Source organism: Chaetodon trifascialis, chromosome 1 (genome assembly GCF_039877785.1).
Source record: "Chaetodon trifascialis isolate fChaTrf1 chromosome 1, fChaTrf1.hap1, whole genome shotgun sequence".
Lineage (NCBI taxonomy): Eukaryota > Metazoa > Chordata > Actinopteri > Chaetodontiformes > Chaetodontidae > Chaetodon > Chaetodon trifascialis.
Genome location: NC_092056.1, coordinates 26,996,991 through 27,018,159, shown reverse-complemented (window position 1 = coordinate 27,018,159; position 21,169 = coordinate 26,996,991). Strand labels below are relative to the sequence as shown.

At 42.1% G+C, this 21,169-nt stretch overlaps 1 protein-coding gene across 4 annotated transcripts in view; it reads right to left on the bottom strand.

Annotated features, from left to right (window-relative positions):
- Positions 1 to 21,169, bottom strand: part of phkb (phosphorylase kinase, beta) — a 94,717-nt gene that overhangs the window by 28,153 nt on the left and 45,395 nt on the right. The gene's annotated exons all lie outside the window — the stretch shown is intronic.

The window sequence follows — 21,169 nt, the reverse complement described above, 5'->3', positions numbered from 1 at the left end:
AGTGCTATTAAAAACACATAGAAACACACACATCTCAGCTGTGTGTGTTTCTGTTTGTGTTGTGTTAGTAAACACCACAGACAACACTGCATGAGTTCCTTGTAATTGCTATAGAGGTCTACTGGGCCACATTTGAGGATTTTAACCGTGGTTACATGGGTGTTGGTGTTTGTGTGTGTCTCTGTGTGTGTGTGTGTGTGTGTGTGTGTGTGTGTGTGTGTGTGTGTGTGTGTGTGTGTGTGTGTGTGTGTGTGTGTGTGTATCTGTAATCACATGAAGCTTCATATGTGTGTTTGTGTGTGTGTGGGAGAGGAGTGCTCAGAGAAGTACTGAGGCTCAAAGGTTGTCATGGCAACTTGTGGTGGTTGCCTTGATGATAGGGGCCCCCCAGGTAGACAGACAGGGGCAGACAGAAATGTGGAGAAAAAGAGCCATTTTCTGCTTCTGCACTGCTCTCACATTTGGGCTTATGCTGAGAGAACGGTAGCTCCTATCAGAAAAAAACACAGACCATCATCGCTGTAAGGACTTCCTGAACGTTTCGGTGTGCTTTTGGTGTTTCTACACAAAATATTTTGCAGACACTTGCGAGTTTAAAACAGGGGTCCGTTCTGCTTCTCTCAGAAAATCTTTGTATTGGAGTCTATGAGGAGCAGAGGCAGACGTGGCCGCACTTAGAGGCTGCTAATTCAAATTCTGTAAGTCTCTCTGATTTTTTGAGCGTATTGTGAGAGACAGAACAAATATGTCTACAAATGTGGAAAAAATCATGTGTCTAGAGTGTAAATTGTGGCTGGGAGGAGTGTGGAAAGACAAAAAATCTGGAGTTTTTCTAGGCTCTCTCCCACTCTGACCGATGACATCACACATGAACATTCCGTGCAATACACACCCATTATTACTGTATCACTAATAAGTTAAAGAAGAAGAAACGCGCAGAATAACAAGAGTGTTCAGTGCTCAGCACTGTATCACTAATAACGATGTGCACACACACATAAATAATGCTTTCCAGCAAGCCAAGTTTCCTGAAAACTAGGTAACATCAGGGAAGACAGAGCTACAGCAATAAAAACACATGGCTTTTCACTTCTTTCATGGGGCTCCAGAAGGCCACAAGCCATCAGGCCCATCAAGGCAATACTTACACTAACACTACAACATACAGACTGTCAAAACTGCTCAGAATAGAGCGACACATCACTCGTGCTGCCTACAGTGTGGATGCAGGGTGAGAGCCAACATGAAAGATGGGGAGGAAACACAGAGACAAGAGGGAATAAACATTTCAGAGGTTTTCTCTGCAGTAACCTCAGACCTTTTGGGCTCGTGGATAGTCAGGGAAAACACAGACAAGAGGCATCACAGTTGTTTGTCTTGTAGAGGAGCACCTGACTATATCACACGGAATAAATCACATGCGACTGAAGCAAATATGTTGCAAAGAGACAACCTGAATTTTAAAATTTTCACTTGTTTTTGGAACAGAAGAAAATGGAAAATATTTGTACCCAAACACAATTTTCTTACACTGAGTCTTTTCCTCTTATACCTGTGTGCCTGTAAATGACAGTTTTGGTCTGTGTGACCATATTTCTTTGTCTTACTGCCAAAATGAGTGTTAACAATGTCGCAGTTCTTTCAGTCTTTCATGATTTTCCTGTTCAAGACTTGTGTGTATTGTTGGATTTATGCACATGCAAATGTCTTTCTGTTTGTGTCCATTAGTTCCTTTCATCTTCTCCTTCTTTACTTGTTGAAAGTACAGTTTTTATGTGTAATTTCTACATGTGTGTGTGTGTGTGTGTGTGTGTGTGTGTGTGTGTGTGTGTGTGTGTGTGTGTGTGTGTGTGTGTGTGTGTGTGTGTAAGCAAAGACAATCATCTTCAGTTTGACTGAGTGACGGTCTATTCAGGGCCATTTCAGAAGCAGGCAGCAGCTTGTGACTCACAGGAGTAGAGGCCTTTCATCTCGTTCTCAAGCACAGACAGACAGACAGACAGACAGACAGACAGACAGACAGACAGACAGACAGACAGACAGACAGACAGACAGACATAAATACACTGATACATGCATGTATACTCATAGAACATGGCAACACTCTTGGACATGAAGGCACACAAGCTCCTATACCGGCATGCACAGACGCTCAGATCCATCGTCAGTTACAAAACACAGAGCCAGGGAACAACACATAAATAGGCCTGCTTTCAGATGCACACATGCAGAAAGCTGGGGGCCATTTTGTTTGGCTGATAAGAGCTGGTTTTAGCCAACAACCTCGTTACCATAAATCAGAGAGTAGCGAGAGAACAGAGAGATGGGGATGGCTGAGCTGAAAAAAAACCCCACAAACCTCTCCTGATGAATAGGGGAGCAATGGCTTCAAAAATGCTGCAATGCAACTCTCTCATTAGCGCTGGTCTCTGAGCAGACAAAGGACTCATTTGGCAAAGGAGAAGATATGGAGATGCATAATGGAGAAACAGGAGAAATGCACTCCCTGTCAGTCTCACTCCCTCCTCGGTGCGCTCCAATCGAACCTCGGCAACATGACTGTGCAACCACACAATGAGCTGAGTCTTCAAATGTTTCTTTAAACAACCTTTTGAGAGGCACCCTAAAAACATCAATGAAGTGTGACCAAAATGGTGTCGAGCCTGACAGGGAAGCAGAAAAGGAGAGATGTGCCGCTTCACAAAAGCAGCTCTGCGACAGACTGCTAAAAGGTAGCAAATCATATCAGATGCATCCGATGTGAAGCCACTAGTCTGATGTCAGCACAGCTCAGGCCAAATCAAACACTTTAAAGACTTCTGTAGTCCTCCCTGGAATTGGGCTTTAGACTAATTAATGAAAAGACAAAAGATTGAACACAGGTGATTCAAGTTTTACAACTTTAATACTGTGTATTACAAGGGAAACTGCACAAATAATGAGGCAGATTTGATGAAAACAGACATGCTGTTTTAACCCTGTCCCGCTTTGCCCTTAGAGCGGATACGCATGTGAACACAACAAAAATGTGCTCTCTTTCTCTCATATGCTGTCTCCACCTACATACTAAGCCATCACGCCGATCCACCAACGCTCCAAGTTCAATCGGCCTCTCCTGGGGAATTGCACTGGAAATTACCAACTGCAGTAGAAGAAGACTAGGTGGGCTCAGGGAGGTTGAGTAAGCCACAGAAATGGATTGCATCACATGAACATGATATAACTCCTGAAATGCACTCAACATCACAGGCTGATGATATCTAACGATGTATGGCATGTATCCAAGAGGGAGCTTTGCTGTTGGGTAAACAGTGGGGATTCAGCTGTTGACAGATACAGGGCAGCATATCATTGATCTGAGGGGGTAGCTTTACTGTGGCCATCCATAAACCCAATGTTGCTGCTGGTACCTTTCACATAGGAACTTAAAAAAATGACTCAAATGTGTAACTCAAACTAAATGTAAGATACACTGCATCATAAGATTAAAAAACAAACAAACAAACAAAAAAAACTCAATACTGAAAATTGCAATATGCTTTCATTAAAGGAATAGTTCAGTATTTTGGGAAATACACTTTTGCTTTCTTGCAAAGAGAAGATTGATACCACTCCCATTTCCTTCTCTTCAATATATGGCAACAGCCAGCACCCGCTTATCTTAGCATAAAGCTTGAAAAGAGGAGGAAATTGCAGTGACCAGCCAAGAAATAATCCAGCCCTGTGTAAGACACCAAACTGTCCTTTAAGCAGTTCGTTTTTTGTACAGTTTATACAAATGAGCTGATAAGTGAGCTTTACAGGCGCTGGCAGGCAAATTTAGATACCTGTAGGCAGAGCCAGGCTGGCTGGTTTCCCTGGTCTTGATGCTAAGCTAAACTAAGCTAAATGAACCAGCCAGACACTCAATCTACCCTTCTCATCAGCGTGGTTTTAAGATCCAGCAGGCTGCCCTTAAAAACTCTCTGACTGGCAAAGTTAGCATTCACTAGAGAAAATAGTATAGCAGCTACAGAGCCAGATGTTTCCCTCAGGGGGTGGTGGAAATAAACTAAAGAGAGCAAAAAGGAGAGTGAAGATTGGATTTAAGGTCATGGGGTAGACACAAACTTGACTCCAAATGAATTCTAGAGCTGTTCTGTAACTGTTGGATGTTTAAAGAAGACACTTTCTGGTAACACGTTTGCTATGATTGTCTTATTTTTCCAGCCCAAAAACTACAATGAGGTTTTCCATTACTTTCCGAGACTTTTCATGGATCAGTGCAGGACGTGCAGCTACTCTCTGGGTCATTGCACAGTCTATTTCAAGTTCCAATTTTGATTGCTCCTCTTTTGATACTGAATTATTCTTGCAAATACACAACACAGAATATGAAAGCTGTGTGTGCCTGAGGGAACTCCAGCTCACCAGGCCAGAACACTGAATACCTTAACTCTTTACACAAGAAGGCATGGGCAGGAGCAGAGCCCTCAGAGCTGCCACCAAGCAGAACTCGTGCTCTGTTAGCCTGAGGTTTAGGGGCGAAGTAGAAAAAGATCACATCATCAATGCAGGCATGATGCTGCCAACCCATTCAGCTGCACTCATCATTAATTAAATAATTGAATACCGCTAAGTTTTGCCTCAAACTTTGAATTGATATGGAAATAAGATTCATTTATTCATGAATTGAGTTGAGCAAAGCTAAAAACAATGCAATGGAGTATTTAATATTAACTTGAGACCCCTTGCAGGAGGAGTATTTGAAAAAGCATATGTGGTTCAGGCCATCAGTGAGGCATGTGGTCATGGCAGAATTTGGCAGACGGTGAGAGAAGCATGGCTGGACTATAACTGCGCACACGCACGTTTGTCCGAGGACTTTGAATATGGAAATAGTAAAAATGGAAAGTCAGCAAGATAGAGTTAAAAAGGTAAACCAATCAAACCAAAGTTTAGTTTTTTAAAAGTATATGCATGTATCACAGGACTATGTGCTGTATAAAGGGGTTTAATCAACAGTCACAAATAGGAATTACATCAGTTTGTGCCAAAAGGCATTTAAGGAAATCTTCCTGCAGCCAACACAGAGGGTTGCAGCAGCAAAAGGACATTTGTCTACACCTCTAAAACAACAACTCAGCACTCTTGCAGTCACAGTGCTCTGCTGAGCAAGCTCTGCTGAGGCCTGGGCCAGGTTTAAAAATGTTTCTTCTTAGATGATAAAGCTGCTGTTATTCATAAATCGCAATCATTTATCAACCACAAAGAAAAGCCGAGACAAACCAAGAATTAAAGACACTCTGAAGAGTCATCCATTTCGTCAAAACCTCGTCCTTTGAGAGTGTTTCATTTCCACCAGGTCACCCTCAGTTCTGCCCACTACAACCACAGTCTGCTAGGCTGAGGCCTGCTGGATCGTAGTTATGTATTTCTATCCTCTTCATTTCCTCGGTAGATGATAAGTTGTGGTGTTTTCACTGAGACTTTAGTCCATCCTCTGGTACCTTATAGACTTACTGTCATGTTATCTACCCGGGATGAAATAATAGCTTTTTGGAAAAGCACTCTTGCATGGATATGAACAAAGCTAATCATTTTGACTATATAACTCCACTCTTACAGTAACTCCCCTGGACTTACCTTCTATAATGCCAGAGCTGACTTTAAAATGCTCTTCCTAACATCTTAAATATTACATAGACACTGACATTTACACTTATTCACTTTTTTATGTGTCTCATGTTTGTATGCTAAATATGAAGCTCCAGCCAGGAGACGTGACCTTCGATTAAAATAAATACTGGAAGCTGGGTGAAACAGCGAGTCCAGCTCTTTCAAATGGTAAAAATATCTTCCTCTTGGCCGGGCACAGTGACTTCCTGAAGTCTGATCTGCACCGTGAGAAGCCGCTGCACATGGCCACTTATAAACCCGTGGAAAGGTAAAGAAGAGTCGATTAAACAAATGAGCTTTACAGGTACTGGAAGGTGGATTTTTAGAACGTTTGGACAGAGCCAGGTTAGCTGTTTCCCCTTGTTTCCAGTATCTATGCTCAGCTAACATCTCCTGGCGCTATTTTCACAGCAAGATATCAGAGAGGCATCAATCTTCTCACTGAACACCCGACAAGGAAACAAGGATAAATCTAAAATACTGAACTGTTCGTTTGTGTGACCTTACAATTCTCTGTTCCTTCAAAGGAGCGTTAGGGACCTCAAGTCTCCCACTCTTGCTCTGCTGGCTTGGACCCATGAGGTAAGTTGAGCTGGCAGGCCCCACCTGCCACCTCCAGTGAGCGTCTCAGACACTACGACCCCAAATGTGAAGGACTCCAGTAGCTGCTTGAAAAAACAAGAGTGCTGCGCTATAAAGCAGGTGAAAAAGCCTTGCAGAGGGCAGCGACTGTGTTCTTATTTGCTTTGCCTCAGTCTAATCACACTGTTTCCACCGTGAATGCATGTGTGTACCAACCTCAGGCACTTCTCTGAAACAGGAAGAGTAAACACTACTGTTCGCCTAAGCATGCATAAACAAACACAGAGAATGACTAATGAAAGAGGCACATTAATAAATAGAGATGACACACATTTGTCATGAAAATCAAATAAACTAGAATAACTACTTGACTCTTCATCTCTGCACAATAAGAGAACAGAGACACACGCTCCTAGAAAGAAAGAGATAGAAAACATCTGTAATTCAACTGAAACCTGTACCTTTGCTGTGCTATTAAACCCACAGCAAGCGTTTTGAGATGATAAAATGATACATGAAAAAGCTGCAAAGCTGGGAGAGGATTCCAGAAAAATGCTAAATGTGTCCTCTGCCCTGGCAAAAAAAGGCAAGAAATCACGCTTCACACAGACAAGCAGGTGGGAAAGAGCAGGAAAAGAAGATGGGACGAATTAAGACGCGCTATTAACAAGCCACAGTACATTTCCTGCTGCTGGATGGGCCGGCAGGGCCTGCAGCAGGCCTGGCTGCCGCTTCCTGCCCTTCGCAGATACTGTACAGCCGCGCTACATTTGACAAAGTGAAAAGCCATTTGCCAGAGAATGCTGCTGTGAGTCCCTGAAGAACAGAAATAAATTTCAGCTCCGCTTCATTTGACTTTTTGTCCAAAATTAAAAGCACTGAGATGTGACACAAGATGAGTAGTGCCTTAGATCTTTCTGTCTTTGCCTGCTTCTTTCTGTCTTTGTTGTCTTTTTCCATTCCTTGTTTCCTTCCATCCATCCTAACTTCTTTTTTCTCTCTTTTATTCATCCATCCCATCCTTCCCTCTTTCTGTCAGTCAATCATACTGTCTGTTTCTTCAGTCCTTACTTCTGTCTTTCTATCCCTCCATCCTATGACTGTTTTCTTTCCTTTCTTCCCTCTGTCTATCTGTTCTATCCTCCTTTTTTGTCTTTCCTTCCCTTCTTCCATATTTGTGTTTTTAAATCTTATCTTCTGTCCTTGCTTCCCTCTTTCTCCCCTTCCTTCGTTCTCTCCCTTCTGTCATCCCTCCATCTGTCTTTCCATCCAGCCTTCTCTTACATCTTTGCTTATTTCTCTCCATACTTCCTTCCCTCTTTTCCTTTCTTCTACCTCTCTCTGAATCTTGCTCTCTCACTATTTGTCTTCATTTCTCTCACTCGCTCAGTCCAACAGGTCAGAAGTAAATCATCTCCAAACAAACAGCATTCCACAGAGTCAAATCTCAGACATTTCTGTCAAGACGCTGACAAAAGAAATACAGTCAAACCCGAAAGGATGAAAAATGACTTGATTAAGGAGTAGATTTATATACAAAGCTGCGAGTCTGCAAATCAGGTAGCTGACAAAGCATCACCATATCTGATTAATGCTGTGCACTGAACAAAGACTTCATGAATTCATTTATTTCCCTGTGATTACATTGCTGGTGTTTGTGTTCTTTCAGTTTCCTTCCTTATTATTTACAGAAAATCTTAAAACAGTTAGTTATGAGGGTTTATTTAAGAATTCAAGTGCAACAATTTGTTATGGAAGAATATTCTTTTAATTGCCTGCTGTGTGTTTGAAAGTAGAAGGATTCAAGGATTGAAAAGAGAAAGAGCATGCAGAGAATGCAGAAAGTTCAGGTGGGATTTATGTATGCTGTGTTTAACTCCTGCGTGTCAATGCTTAGATAGTGTTGATGTTGAATGCTGCTGTGAGTGTCGAGGCTCAAGGTCGGGCACACACACATCATATTACAAATGTGTGCCTAAAACCAGCATACAGTGAGTTATAGTGATAATGATAAGTGATAATAATTGTCCTTTTTTCCTTCTGGCTCCATATTTAACCATTTAAAGGAAACTTAAACTTGAACTTTAAAGACTCAGCGACGTTATTTCAAGGTCATGTCCCTCCCAGTGTGCCGTCTGGCAAAGCGCAGCACAAGGGAGGCAGCCTCAAGCGAGCATCACATCACAAAGGAATAAAACATTCAAAGACTTTCATAAAGTTAAAAAGCAAGCTAGGGAATTTATCTGCCACAAAAAAAAAGAAGAAAAAACTATTTGAATGAAATATAATCCCTTCTTTTCATGCCCCTGCACAGATGAATGACTGCGGGCTCTATATCATCCTCGGGAAGTTGGTCTCTGTGCAGCTCAGAGATTCATATTTTGATGAGGGTATTTCAAAGTGTCATGGGTTTAGCAGAAATACATTGGGAGGGGAAAAAACATGAAAGAAATGCTAAGTCATTTTCAATCAGGGCTGTGAGAGAGGAAAATGTCTCATGTCCGTTTTTTAAGTCGGATCCTTTCAAAAGGTCATCTGGTGGTAATAAAGACAAGACCATGACAAGAATCAGTTGCAGCTTTAAGTCGAACACAATTGGTGGAGGAGGTGATGAGGTGGGAGTCTGATTTAGGGGAATGCTTCCAGTCTGACAGCACGGAGGAAAAAGCAAGCGACAGAGCTGGAGATGGAAAGACCGACAGAGAGGGAGGGAGAAAGAGGGTGGAATCACCGCAGCAGTGGAGAACCAAGTGAAGAATTGGATTGCACGCCGCTGGCCGGTGTAATTGTAAAGGCGTCTGGACTGAGAAAGCGATACATTGCTCCCCGGACTCGGCTCAGAAATATTATCCTCTGCCGGAGAATCCTTATGAGTGAAGCAGTGGCAGAAAAAAAAAAAATCAATTGATATTAAAGGCGAGCCACGGTGTGAGCTGGGAGCCTCGGCTTGTCAGAGCGGCCCTGTTTGATATCATGCCTGGAGAGCCGGAAAGGCTGTGGAAGATAAGTGGTCTGATTACTACCATTTGTGTGTGTGGGTAGCAGATGACGTGCATGCAAAATGATCAGAGTACCATGGTGGAAAATAAATATACAAGCAGTCACATATGAAAATCGAGAGTCGTGCAGGTAATGTTTTTCTTTCTGTGTGTTTGTTCTGGATAATACTTTCCATCCCTGTACAAGCCATTTCAAAGCCACAAACACAAACCAGTAAATGGCAAGACTCTAATCTGCCAGAGTGTGTGTGTGTGTGTGTGTGTGTGTGTGTGTGTGTGTGTGTGTGTGTGTGTGTGTGTGTGTGTGTGTGTGTGTGTGTGTGTGTGTTACAGTGAAAGAGTTCTAATGCACACATGCAGCCTGACAGTGACCCTGGAACTGAAATATGTCCTTAGTCACTGTGCCATGCTACACTCAGATGTACACACAGAAAGATGCACCACGACACCCATACCCTACACACATAATGACAAACTTTGGGAACAGATGGGTGTTACGCTTCTAAAGTGCTCCATCTCTCTTACTCTCTCTCAACAAACTGCACCGTTATGCTTGCTGCCAGAGGAGCAGTTATAAACCAGTCCCAGACAGCTCTCTTTGGACACGCAGTGCACACACTGAGAGGCGAAGAGTAGTCAGATGTGTTTGTAATAGATGAAAAGCTCAAAGAGTGCACAGCTGTTATTACACCAGGGATATGTCAGCCATTTGTCAGCAGTGAGGCTAAAGTGCCAAGGCCATTACAGGAGGTGCAGTCTGCGAGTGTATCCTCCTCTGTGCTTATGCAGAGCTTATACAGTCTAAGATTTCATGATATTGGCACAACTTCTGAGAGCTTTTGCTAAAACTACTGAAGAATTGATGCTGCATTTCCCGCATGCTGATCAGTAGCCTTTTGAAGTGAACCACGATGAACCCTCAGGTACGGACAAAAGACGACTTGATTCATCATAACTGATACAGAAAATCAATTCCTCTCTCTTTATATTCCTGACTGTGCTGTGGCTGCGCAGCATGACTGCTCACATCCATTCTGGGTTTCAAAATACATTGCTCCATCACAGAAGGAATCATATGAAAATGATTTCAGTTATGCTGAGTGAATTATAAAGTTTGACACTTGGGGAGGTAGCAGTTTAGCTCAGGCCAGCAAATGTGTTCAAGGTTACAGTTAGGTTTGGTTGATGCAGCTTCACAGCATCCAATGTCCACTAGAGGCATTTCAGAAGCAGAGCAGCCATTTTTCCCAGTTTAGAGTTGTTTTGCCAACATGGTTTGCATGCATATATTTGCAGGTCATTTAGACGTGGAAACAGATGCTCAGGGGATGTTTCTTTACTCCACTGCGAAACCGTACCACCACCCACTATCTTACGACAGCATTCCCTGAGCTACTTGCTTAGTTACTTAGTTCAAACACAGCATGTAAAGGTGAAATCATGAAATAACTACAGGTTCAAAGAAACATGATCAAACAGCTGCCGAGCTATTACAAATAAAGTTGATATATAAGAAAGCATGCAGGCCTCACATACATTCTGCTTTCACTTACACACCTTTGTACATTACATTACACTAAAGTGTCATGTCACAGGACCTTTTTGGTGGCAAGTATTTTTTAATCTTTGAGAGGCAGCATCTTAAGGTTCCTCGAATGATCGCATGTGAAACTGACTTGGCCTCTGCACAAGTTCAGAAGAAGGTGGCGGCAAATCAAATCTTGTCACCTGCACATCATTTACATTTTCAAATGCTTAAATGCCAGAAGAGTAGAACCATTTCTTCTATCTCACAAAAAAGGCTCTCAATCTTTGTTTGTTGTTACACCTCCAAAGCAGAGCTAGTGTGTCTACTGTGAACAGGCCCCCGGGGTGAAGCCTGGGCTTGTACACTGTCAGCAGTAACCATCAACGAGCAGCTAATAGAAGCCAAGATGCCTTCCTCTCAGCACACCTGGCTCCAAACACAAATCCCACACTCATCTAACACTCTGAGTCAGCGGGAGGGGTTGATGTACCGTCATGTACGAGGGATGTGACAGCCTTTGTTCAAGTGAGGGTTTGGATGTATTGAACACAGCAGGTTCAAATATTTGATCTCTACTCTGGTGTTTTCGCAGTCCTCCCTGAGGCTGTGATTCCTGGCAGCTCGCGTCCCTTTCGCTTCTGCGCAATACGTCAGAGCGGTAAACAGAAAGACGCTGTACACCAGAGCGGGCCAATAACACGGACGGTGAGACAAAAGAAACGGGACGGGCCAAACCTATCAGACATCACTAATGGGGCCCCTGGCACAGTGAACAGCTTGTAGCACAGACGAGGAAGCAGAGGTGAGTCTGGGAAGGACAGAAACACACACATACACACTTCTGAAGCAAAAGCGGTATGTGCGAGTGTTGGTATGAGTGATGCATTTGAGCACGGGTGGTGTGTCAAGACTTAATGCATGCAAAGTGTGTGAGTGTGTCTGAGGGATGTCCATTTCCCTGCAGGTTAAGGTCAGCAGCCATCTCTCCCAGGCCTTTACTGTCACAGGCCGCTGGGTTCGACATTTCCTGCCCACCACCAGGCCATTTGGCAAACAGCAGGGTTTAGCACACACAATCTGTATGTCTGTGCATGTGTGAGTGTGTGTGTGCATGTTTGTGTGTGTGAGTGAGGCAAAGGATACAGACGGAGAATTAGTGTGAAACTGTGGGATTCTGTTTGGAAGGTTTGCACAATAAGGAGGATGCAGTATGTGTGTGTGTGTGTGTGTGTGTGTGTGTGTGTGTGTGTGTGTGTGTGTGTGTGTGTGTGTGTGTGTGTGTGTGTGTGTGTGTGTGTGTGTGTGTGTGTGTGTGTGTGTGTGTGCGTGCGTGCGTGTGCAAGCTTTGGTCAGAAGAATCCAAAGTCCATCTGTTCCACACTGCTCAGGGTCACTTTGCTCTTCAGAAAGGGACAGTCTGTCAATTATTCAGTGGTGTCCTACCACCGACCTTTAATCTGTGTTCTGCTCTTTGAATCTGGAGTAATATCCATGTTCCACTTATCTTAACAGGTGTCTGTGCGGGACAGTCCTGCCACACAGCCACTGAAATTGCTTCTGCAGTAGCACATCTCCCTGGCAAAGACATACGGGGACATGATGACAATGCCACATTATCTGTCAGAGAAAAAAATGTTTTACGATCCAAACACTCTTCACACTGTAAACGTGTAACTGCCTGTACATGCCACTCAATGAAATGGATTTCACCCTGAAGCAAATGGACTGGAAAACATTGGAAGCAGGAGGAAGTGGAAGTCTCATCGCTTCCTCCAGCTGCGCTAAAAGGATAATCATCCACATCACAAATTCTTATAATGGGCAATAAAACGTTGCTTAAGCCCTGAATCAAATCTTAATCTACTACTAAGCAACAATTGCGTCATTATCCAGCCTACAGGAAGTTTATAAAATGTGCATTTGCTGTGTTTTTTTACACAGGGTGTCTGATAATAACTTCTTGGAACGATCCTCTGTTGAGAGGGAAATTATTTGATTTATAAATCTGCTTAATTGCAATAAATAGAACCTTTTGACTGATTCAATGAATGCTTTTAAAAGGAGCTTTGAGTTTGTGCCCTGCGATCACTTAAATATAAATATACAGAATGAAATGAGTTCATCTCTTTCTTCCTCCCTGGCCCTGCATATTTAGCCCTATGTCCTCTCTTCTCTCTCTGGCCTTTCTATTGTTCGTCTAAGGAGGTATGTTTGTTCCCCATGCTGTTCTATCCAATCAGGGGCCTCGACCCACGGCTTATCTGTGACTGATGACTGACAGCTCCCGCCGTGTGGACCACGATGCAACTTTTCCATTAACCTGGTTCACCTTGTTGTGCCGGATATGTGTATGTATGTTTGTGTGTGTGTGATAAAAAGAGAAATCTGACAGAAGCCAAAGTTTTACAATGAGCGAGTTGAGTGGTACGTTTGTTTTTAATGCACAAAAGTGCTTTTTCTTGCATGTGCTTCAGAGCTGTATGTGTGTGTGTGTGGCTTGTTGAATTAACAAAAAGTAAAACAAAATTCAAAGAGACAGATGGAGAAAAAAGATCAGGGAGAAGAGAAAGAGAACAAGATGAGACAGAGAATGTGACGCTGCGAGCATGCCTGAATAGCTGAGTAGATTAAGGGTACAACATTAAAAGCAAGCGTGTGACATTATCAACTAATTCACTTTTACAACCATTCATGACTTCTCAGATCGCCCAGCTGATACCCCTGCTGCGAATTACTGCATGTTTGTCAGTGGGATGTCACGCCACGCTCCCCAGGGTGCGTTTGATCTGACTCACCCTCACAGCCCTGGAAGCATGTTGTCTCACATGCAAAAAACCCAATACAGTCAACCCCTGTACTCTAGTAGCTGCTAAATATCAAGGAAACTCAACTCAACAGGGTCAAGCTTAAAAACATGACCTGTTTGCAACTATTATTTGAGCACGGAGGTACCAGCAGCACCATCGTAATGCACCTTTGCTAATTTTTCATCAATGGCATGTGGGTTACATACATACTTAAGTTGTGTAGCTTTATTTTATAGCTTCATATTTTATTGAACAGGTTTCCACTTCATTACGGGGGTAAAAGGTTCCTTTACATCAAGCACCACTATGCATTAAAGTTGCATGAACACCCCATTGACCAGCTAAATCACAACTCCCCACTCTCCAAATGCTAGTTGTTTGAGGAAAAAACACATTCCCCTCTAGCTGTGATGCACATGATGCAAATTTAATGCATCGCATTACCTAAGTACAACATGCACAATATGGGAATATGTGCTGTATTGTCATTTCTAAATTTAGACTGGCCATGTAAAAGCCATGCTGAGTTGTGCAGATTCTTCATATGCACTTCTCAGGAACGTGCAAGAATATAAAGTGTTGCAATGTCAGCTCCAACACATCCAAGTCACTTTTCTGCACGGCACTGCAGGGTCTTGGAGTCACAGTGGGGATCATGTAGGAATGGGATTAAAATGAGGTGACTATAAAACACTTGAATGACTGCAAAAAATAAATAATGTAATCGCACATTTCAGTAAGAGAGGAAAGGTGGAAACTGATACTGAACAGTGCAACAACACAAGACATAATGAAGCAACCCAGCTAATATTACTTCCTAGTCCAACGGGCTGCTCAGCGTCTGTCTTGTAGCCTTTTATTTTATGAAGCTCTTGCAAACAACTAAAAGTCAGTCTGAGATTTGCTCTTGCCTCTTGCTTGATCACTCTCCTTCACTCTCTCCTTAGCCTCTGCTGTTAATGTCCACTTCGGCCCCTTCACCTCTGTCATGATGTCCGTACAGGCTGCTGAGGCCAATTCTGTTGCCCAAACATTTGCTCTATAAAATATGATCATACTTCACTAAATTCAGTGACATAGCTGGCGGTGTGTGATGTAGTGCGGTAAAACCTGATGGACTCCTTGTGGGAGACTGTACCTGCACAACCCAAGTTACACAGTGCAAGAACAGGTGATCTGGGCACAGATTGGGAACTACAGGCACCTTTCAGTCTACCATCAACTGACCAATGATTGCCACCAATGATTTTGAAGCTGTCATTATATGTTAAAACATTAACATTACATTGCTTTAAACAGGTGTGGGTGGGTTCTATGGGGGAGTACAACTTTGCCGGCTCCTCTGAAACACAAATCTCCACTGGATGTCAGAGCTGATGTCAAACAACCATGACACAACCTTAAATAAACTGAGAAGTGGAAGGATATTGCAGGCTATTCGAGGGTTTAAAATTGTGCAAAATTGTCTTATTTTCTCCAGCTGGGGAATGAATTGATGCAAGCACATTAAGTCATAACATAACATCTGGAAAGAATGGAACTATGAATAATACACATGCACACAAACACACACGCATACTTGCATAACTGCATCCACAGAAACACAAATCAGAGATAGTGATCTGCAAAGATTGATGCATGCACGCTCATAACGCATGCTTTTCTCTTTTGGATACACAAAGTGGGAAGCAAATTTTATGCACACACAAAGGAGGAAAGCACACAAATCCGGTCTTAACTGCATGTGATAGCCCAGCACGCCCATGTGCTTTTCCTGCCTGCAGACCAAACACTGGACGCCAATGATGCAGAGGGAACAAGACAGCAGCTATACACACACACACACACGCACACACACACACACACACACACACACACACACACACACACACACACACACTATTTCTTGCTTTAACACAAAAGACTAAAATAAAAACTTGCAAATGCCTCCTTCTACTTCTTTTTCTCTGTCCATCTCAAGCTTCTCTGCTGACACAACGTGTGAGCTACACGTCAAGCTGACACAGAAAAGGTGTGAGTGTATTAGATACATAAGTGAAAATAAAAGTCAGAGCCAGGAAGAAGGTATAAATAATGAGAAAGAAAAAAGTACAGAGGTGAGAGAAGCAGTGGAAGACAGAGGGAATAAAGAATAAAGTTTACAATTTGTATGGCCACTTGACCCTGCAAGATGCTAAGCTTAGCACCAGCCACACGAACTAACAAGCATTTCTAATTTCCCCTGGCTGAAGGCAAGATACAGATACACTCTGAAGCTGAAAGTCTGTTGATTTGCTGAATTTATGTCTTCCAAGACAATAAAATACTCTACACTTCAGTGTTCAGGTGGCGCTGCTTGAAAACTCGGTCTGGTCTTGGGAGGTGATTTCTCAGACTTGCTGAATTCTAAAGACATACGAGAGAAACACCTGCAACACCTGTGCTTGAAATGATGCCTCCTTTTCAAATCATTATACCTGCAGAGTGAATGGCTTCAATCACATCGACTCCTGATCGTGACTTTTTAAATGACATGCACAGCACAACTATCACTGAATTTCTTAGTGTGGTTAACACTGAAATTCTTGGCTGTAAAACATAATTTCAAATGCATTTCCACAGCAGGCAGCTGTTTTCAGTGAAAAAGCTCTGAAAACCCATTTACACTATGTGTTCAGCACTAAACAGCAGACACAGTGAGGGACTAGCTGGTGAAAACAGTGGAGCATTTAGTAGCTCAAGAGCGGTGGTAAGGGACCAAAAGTGGAGCTAAATGAGAGTGAATACTGGACATGCATTAGCCAAGTGTTCAAAAACATGACTGCAAATAAATGCTTGGAGCTATAACATGGAAATATTTGTTAAGTTCACCTCAATAACAACATAGGAGATGTGTTTTGCAAATTACTAAAGAGCCCATTAACTGATATCTGTCAACCATCATGGCTTAATTTTGAATTTTGGACTGGATATGACAGAGCATTTTTTAACACATTTTTTAATACAAAAAAACAACAAAGAGTTAAGTGAATAAAGGAAAAAGGTGAAAAATATCCACTGTTCTTGAAAAAAAAAAAAATATATATATATATATATACACACACACGTATACAGTATATATGTGTATATATATGTATATATATATGTATGTGTGTGTGTGTGTGTGTGTGTGTGTGTGTGTGTGTGTGTGTGTGTGTGTGTGTGTGTGTGTGTGTGTATATATATATATATATATATATATATATATATATATATATATATATATATATATATATAATTTGTTTGTTTGTTTGTGTTATTTTGCAATGTTCGTCTGCAGGACACAATAGATATTTTGGTGCCCAAGGCAAAGCCTCAGTCAGAGTTTTATAAACCTGAGTTCCCATCAGGCTTTGGGGAGAGAACGCATACTACCGAAATGGAGATGAATTAGCTGTAGCCTATAGATGGATTTTGAGATCTGGATACCTGACTCAAAGATAACATCCATTCACTTAAAAAAAAGAAAAAGAAAAAGAAAAAAGTTTTCTATCTTCCAGGTTTCCGTCCTCGTTCCACAGCCCACGGCACATGCACATCAGTGTGTTCCCACTTTGCCCACAGACTTGACATTGAGAAGACATAACGCAAATACAAATAGCTTTTCTAGGCTCTGCGAAAGCTTCACAAATTCAAAACCTCCATGGATTAAAAATCAACAACACAAAGAGAGCAAGATCTGATGTGATAAGGAGTGTGTTTTTCTGTGATTTCTTTTGGATGTTCATCAGTGAATGACACCTGACAAATCATCACATCTGGAAACTGTAAGTTGTGTTAATCATGACAATACGTGTATGAGGTCTGTATGTTCAGATGTGTCTGAGTTATGACACTGAGAGGAGTCACACTGGTTCAAATGAATCTGTTCCCTCTTCTCTGTGTGCGCCCCACGCATTGGTACCTTAGACAGCTGCCTATGTGACTACACTGCAAACCAGTGACGGTTCATAGCCTTACCTCGATGCCTCAGTTGGGCTGGATTCATTATCTCTTTCTCACCTGCACACACCATCTCCTGATGAAACCGAGCACACCCCGGCTTCACAGTTTGCATTAACTTCAGTAACAAGTTGTCAGCTCTTCAATAACCTCATTAACAAGCTGTGCAGATCCCAAATTACATTTCAAATGGCCATGAACAGATAGCGCCTCATCACCGCGACAGCAAACTACAGGGCTTTCAATTTTCTCAGAAATGAAGCTGAAGTAAAACCATTCACTCACACTCACATTTATTTGGACTGCATGTGGCTGAAAACATCAAACCAAATGTGATAGGCTCCTGTTGATGGGCTGCACGCAGAGCGGTGCCTGCTACCATCAGAGGCTGGGCTCACAGCGAGCTGTCACGCTGCCTACACATCCAGTTTCAACAAAGTGTTATTGTGATAAAAGTAATCTCAACAAAATATGCAGCCTACCTGAGGGGAGTCAGGCTTTGCTCGCACTGCTTGCTAGTTTAGAAGCTGAATTCACAAAATCAATGCTGCCAGCACAATGGAGCTGCATGTATTCTTCCTTTTTGCCTCCAGAGACAAACAGTATCACACTGCATCTAGTAATACAAGTAAGATGAGGCTGATATGCTCAGGTTCTATTGACAGTGACAACATTTAAATTGCTTCACATTAAAGATTTAAAGACACACATTTTACAGATTTTTGATATATACATAAGACCTTTAGCAATCCAAATTATTGAAACCGGTGATTCCCAACCAGGGTCACTTTACCTCCGAGGGGGCACCTCTGCAGTTGCCAGGTAGTATGTGGAAAGATTGTGGAGTAATTCTAATAATTTGATCAAATAGAAATTAAGACGGAATTGGAAAAATATATATCCATGTATGGAGTCCTCTACAAGACATGTTGCGTGAAGAGAAGTTGTATAATGAAAAAAGTAAAGGATAATGATTGCAACAGTTGTTTGAAAAAAAAAAGTAACATCCACTATCATATCCAGCTTTTGATATTCTGAAGTGAAATAACATGCAGTTTAAAACCAATTCAAATAAACACACTTGAAACAGGACGCGTGGTGAAGACTGATGGGGTATAATTTAACAAGGTATAATTTCAACAGGGCCGTTGGGGTGCATCTGACAAGAAACGTTGGGAAGATGATGATTATGAACAGAGTCTTCAAAAAGTAAAACACATCCTGAAACGTTTAGAGTTGTTGGTTTCTCAGTTAGCATTGCGACTGGAGCAAGACATCTGTTATTTGATGGCTGCACGCTGAAATGGAAGCGAAATCATGATAGTTTGAAAATCGAAAACCACTTCTTTCCACAATAAGCAGCTCAGCGGAACACAAAATGAGAAATGTCTACACACAGCAGGGAAATGTCAAAACCTTTAAGAAAAAAAATCACAATTCTAGTCACTTAAAAGTGGGCCTTCCCTGTATTAAGGATTATTAATATGCCCTGGAGAGTGATATAACTTGTACCTCTTAGAGGCAAATGTTCATCTCTCTTCTGTCTCGGTTTTTCCACTGGCTGCCATGCTCTTCTTGTTTGTTTCTCTCTGTCTTTGTTCTCCCTGCTGATCTTTCTCCCTGCAACCTATTTCATTCAGTCTGCCATTCATCATACTTCTTCAGACCTATCCCCTCTTGTGCATCTACCACCATCTTATCAACCGAACTCCAAAAGCAAAATTCAACACGCGGGAGCAGAATGGGATTTATCAAACCCCACTATACAGCAAAGAGAATGAACATCAGGCCATTGTATACGTATCTCTACCCTTCATCTGTGTGATCCTTGGAGCTGCCAGCTGTCTCAGATATGGATTAAACCTCAGACATGATCGTCATTCAGAGCAGCAGTGGGTACAGGAAATGGACTGAGTTTAATCCATGTCTGCAAGACTGGCCCTTGGCAAGGTAAAAAAAGGATGGGCTTTGCTGTTTAGGTTGTCGATGGATGGACTGTAATTAAAACTTTGGCACACATGAATAACACAACATAGTGGTAAACAGGACTGACTCGTGAGAATTTTTTCTGTTTGATATGGGAATTGCCCGAGGCAGTTTGAAGGCAGGAGTAAGGGTGGATTTTGTTGTGTTTCAAAATATTACAGCATAGTTTCAAAAGCCATCGCACATAGCTGATCAAGCTATGTCATAGGTTACTACACACTGAGACCACAAAGTTGGAAGTTTCTGATGATTTCTGTCACTGCTGATGATGAAAGCAACATTGAGGAGTTTGAAAAAGGCTGAATAACGTTCTCCTTTTCAACAAGACACATCTCACAAAGTCATCTGCATTCAAATTCTTACGCTAGCTGCAAATGCAAAGTATCACAATGACTAAGAGACAGCACAGTGATTGCATGTAGTAGTATTTGCCATTGTCGCACTCAGAGATATGACACAAGGCAAAATTGTAGTTACCTTGAGGTATTATTACAAGTGTATCTGACCATTGCTCCCTATCACAAAGTGAATGAAAGACTAATTACTATGAAACCACAGTAACCTCATGATAAGCCATTAACCTCTTTCATCAAGTTTAAATCCAGCTCAACTGAGTGAATATACACTATAATAGGAGTGACATATTTTTTAAACATATGGTGCTTGCTGTGAAAGCTGCTCTTCACTTTTATGTAGGAGGTAGAATTGCTGTACATTTCTTTTTAATCATCTTTTTTACTGTAACATCGTTTCGTTTACTTTTTTCGGCGATAAAAACATGACATGAAATATGACATGTTCTCCTGAGCAGTTCCTGAATGCAACACACAGTCAGCAGCTAATACAACGTCGATGCATCATAGCGCCTGTCAACAAAGCTTAAGGAGATGTACAGTGTTGTGCTAAGAAGCTGAAAGCTCATTCAGAAGGAGAATTTGTGAAGGAGAGTCTTGTTGCTGCTGTGGAGCTGCTGGAACCAGACACAGTAAAGTAAAATTTGTCTGGAATAATTCATGGAAATGAAGGAAAACCTGATGTGGAAACTCAGTGAGAATGTGTGTGTATGTGATTTGACCTTCATGATGGACATTAGAAGAAGCTCTCAGAGCTGAACCTCAAGCTCCAGCAGCTGCTCAGCTCTCTGCTTTCAAATGTGAAATCATTGAAAGTGAAGCTGTGGAAGCTCAACTGAAGAGAGGAAACAATGAACATGTTCCTCTTCTGTAAGAAGAAAACCTGCTGTGACATCTGAATATGCTGCTGAGTGAAAACTCCCTCAGGCGTTTGGCAAGAGGTTTCAGGACATGAAAAGTAAATAGAAGGAAATGAAGACGTTTGCTACGTTATTTAATGTGGAACCAGCTGATGTTCCTGACAACCTACAACATCAAATCACTGAGCTGCAGAGCAATGACCTTCTACTGTGAGCAACTAGACCGACAGACCCAAACCTGGAAAACCAGCTGCAGGCATCATCATCATCATCATCATCATCATCATCATCATCATCATCATCATCATCATCATCTGACATCTCACCAAATAGAAGCAGTTCCAGCCGTTGCAGAGGTTAGTGTGATATAAGTGCTCAATAACTTAGTATGGCCAGGAGTGCCAATAAGAGGGGC